This window comes from Lolium rigidum, chromosome 1 (genome assembly GCF_022539505.1).
Source record: "Lolium rigidum isolate FL_2022 chromosome 1, APGP_CSIRO_Lrig_0.1, whole genome shotgun sequence".
Taxonomy (NCBI): Eukaryota; Viridiplantae; Streptophyta; class Magnoliopsida; order Poales; family Poaceae; genus Lolium; species Lolium rigidum.
The window spans coordinates 161848809-161852810 of NC_061508.1; positions in this window are offsets into that span (position 1 = coordinate 161848809).

Genomic DNA, 4002 nt, shown 5'->3' on the forward strand with positions numbered 1-4002 from the left:
GCTTTCGATACATAGTTACCTAGTCCTTATGACCATGAGATCATGTAAATCACTTATACCGGAAAGGTACTTTGATTACATCAAACGCCACTGCGTAAATGGGTGGTTATAAAGGTGGGATTAAGTATCCGAAAAGTATGAGTTGAGGCATATGGATCAACGGTGGGATTTGTCCATCCCGATGACGGATAGATATACTCCGGGCCCTCTCGGTGGAATGTCGTCTAATGTCTTGCAAGCATATGAATGAGTTCATAAGAGACCACATACCACGGTACGAGTAAAGAGTACTTGTCGAGAAACGAGGTTGAACAAGGTATGGAGTGATACCGAAGATCAAACCTCGGACAAGTAAAACATCGCGTGACAAAAGGAATTGGTATCGTATGTGAATGGTTCATTCGATCACTAAAGTCATCGTTGAATATGTGGGAGCCATTATGGATCTCCAGATCCCGCTATTGGTTATTGGTCGGAGTGAGTACTCAACCATGTCCGCATAGTTCACGAACCGTAGGGTGACACACTTAAAGTTGGATGTTGAAATGGTAGTTCTTGAATATGGAATGGAGTTGGAATATTTGTTCGGAGTCCCGGATGTGATCCCGGACATCACGAGGAGTTCCGGAATGGTCCGGAGAATAAGATTCATATATAGGATGTCATTTTATGTGAATAAAATGTCGCGAAGGTTCTATGGAAGGTTCTAGAAGGTTCTAGAAAAGTCCGGAAGAAACCACCAAGGAAGGTGGAGTCCACATGGGACTCCACCTCCATGGCCGGCCAACCCTAGTGGGGGAGGAGTCCCAAGTGGACTCCCCTTAGGGGGCCGGCCACCCCCCATATGGGAGGTGGAACTCCCACCTTGGTGGGAGTCCTAGCTAGGCTAGGTTTCCCCTCCCTATGGAAGGTTTTTGGTTCGGGTCTTATTCGAAGACTTGGAGACCAACTCTTGGGGTTCCACCTATATAATGAGGGCCAAAGGGGAGGGGCCCGGCCACCTCAAACACCACCAAGGTGGCCGCACCCCATAGTGGCCGGCGCCCCCTCTCCCCAAACCCTAGCCGCCCCGCTCCTCCACTTCCCGCACGCTTAGCGAAGCTCCGCCGGACTTCTCCACCACCACCGACACCACGCCGTCGTGCTGTCGGATTCAAGAGGAGCTACTACTTCCGCTGCCCGCCTGGAACGGGGAGGTGGACGTCGTCTTCATCAACAACCGAACGTGTGACCGAGTACGGAGGTGCTGCCCGTTCGTGGCGCCGGAACCGATCGTGATCAAGATCTTCTACGCGCTTTTGCAAGCGGCAAGTGAACGTCTACCGCAGCAACAAGAGCCTCATCTTGTAGGCTTTGGAATCTCTTCAAGGGTGAGACTCGATACCCCCTCGTTGGTACCGTCTTCTAGATTGCATCTTGGCTTGGATTGCGTGTTCGCGGTAGGAAATTTTTTGTTTTCTATGCAACGTTATCCTACACCTGCCTGAAGCTTCACTTCGGCCAGACACTCGGGGGCTACTGACGTGGGCATAACCTTTTGGGTACTCGACATTGGCATACCCGATGCAAATTATGAAGGAGGAGTGGCACAAGGACTCGACGAGCTGGACCCGCAAGGAATATCAACTTGGACTAAAATAAAAGAAGACTCCAACACGAATCCTACTAGGACTCTTGTAAACCCTAGCTTGGCTGATATATAAAGCCAGGCAGGTGCACCCCTTAGGGATACACAATGAGAAACATAAATTATAGAGGCGACACGCCTAGAAACCGCAACCCGCGGATTAGAACTAGACTAGATCCAACAACTCCGCCTATGGCGGCCCCCTGTACACATATTTTCATATACTGGATTGCTAACAGGACATAGCGATCCTCCACCGTGGGGACGTGAACCTGGGTACGTCGTGTACCGCCTCGCTCCCGGAACTTCCGACGTCGCCTTTCTCTAAAACCCAAGCCCCTTATGGTGGGCATTGCCGAGGAACCGCCTCGTCAGCGTTCCCTCGAGACGTGGTGGGGACGGTGGCCAGGGGGTTTCTCACGCGCGGCGGCGGCCCTCCGACCTCCTGGGGCGGCGGCGGTCTGACAAGGATGGAGGGGCGACGACGGCCCTCCCGCCTCCCGCATGGATGGACGGGGACGGTGGCCAGAGCCTGTGCTGCGGCCTCCCCGCCTCCCATAGGCGGCTCGCCGGTGGTGGCTGGTGGTGGCGGATAGCGCCATTCCCTCCGCCTCTCGCCGGTGAGGGGCGATGATCTTGGGCTTCTCCCGCGGTACGAGGTCGTCCGGGGCAGCAGCCTTGGGTTCGACGGTGGAGGCGGCCTTCTTCTTCGCCGGAGGAGGTCGGCTGGTTGCTGGGGTGGCGGATCACGAGATCCCTCTACCCAGGCGATGAAGATCTAGTCGACGATGAGCTAGCGGCGAAGGGGCCATCGGTGAACACCGAGCCTTGACTTCGTTCTTGGCGGATGATGGCGGCGACTATTGGCGTCGTTCCCCTACGAAGGCATCACCTTTGCTAGCCTCTCCGTTTGCTCTCTCCGAGTTGGGGACTCGCGGCTATCGGTGAAAACCGTGTCAAGATTAGCGGGCGATGGCAGTGTTAAGCGTCGCTTCCTTCTTGAAGGCATCATCGTCGCAGTCCGTGGGAACTCACTTGTGTTGCTCCGGGGGAAACCCTAGATCCAGCCATGATCGGACGATGACGACGCTTCATGCGTCGTGCTACCTATTGGGGCATCGTTTTTGGAGCAGCGGCTAGATGGAGGTGGTTTTTGGTGGAGTGGTGTTCATCTATCACGTTGTCGTCAATGATTCTCAGCGGCGTGGAGTTACGGGGTATCGAAGACGGGCGAGGATTGCTGGACGCGGGCAGGATGGTGGAGCTGTTTGGTGTTATGGTGACATCGACGGCAGGCCTGGCATGGTCAATACGTTGATCTCGCTTGGAGATGGGTTCGAGATAGATGGCGGTTGCAAACTCTGTGACGTGTGCAATGGCACATCCTCATGGTTTTGCTGTTTGGATGATGTGTGTTGGTGTACCGTGAGGGAGTATGGCCTTGTTCATGGTCCCCCCTCGATGAAGGTATAGCGAGTTGTCGTTAGGAATGAGGCTTCAAGATTGATCTTTGTATTTCTCTTGTAAGGCATTGCGAATAATTTAATAAAGAAGAAAGTGTGCATTCTTTGGATGCAGAGGCTGGGACTATGCTCCTTGATCGGAAAAAGAAAAATATTTCTACGCTTTCTGAGACACTTTCTCCACCCTGAAATAATCTGCCTTGCAGTGCGGCTTGTTGTTATCTTGTTCAAATTGATATAAAATTAAAACCCTAGGGGCTTCCCCTACGGTAATGGTGTCAAAATTTTTATTGGTTTTCTTTCACAGTCAGTATTTTGTATGTATCTTAATTCTTAATGGTTGATGTTTGTACTTTAACCAATTTTTTTTACACATGGCAACACACAGGCATTTTACTAGTCACTTTAACAAGAACGCAATTTTTATTCTTCCAGGAGCTCAAACACAGACACGATCTACGAAATACTCGTATAGGCGTTTGCAGTTAGCATAAAGATGATCCGGTCGCTGAAGTAACAGAAGCAGCAGGTGCACGCTGCTTCCATGAGCCTCCAGGACCACCATACTGGAAGGCAACTCCCTCCGGGCCGTCCGGTGACGTTGAAGTGACCATCGCATTGTAGATGGTCGAGTTGGCGACATCCTTGGTTGTCCTATAGGTGAAGCCCTTGGGGCCGTGGAACGAAATCCGCGTAAATTTGGCGGCGCCGTTGTAAGGGCCGGGGAGCGGTGGGACGCCACTGCCCATGGGAGGGCTCGCATTCAGGCTCGGCGGCGAGTACACGCTGCCTCCCATCTGGACCTGGGTGCCGCTGCTCATGCCGTTGACGATAGGGCCTGGGAAGTAGCCGACCAGCTCTGTGTTGAGGAAAACTAGCCAGTTCCCGGACTCGTCCTGAAAACAACATAAT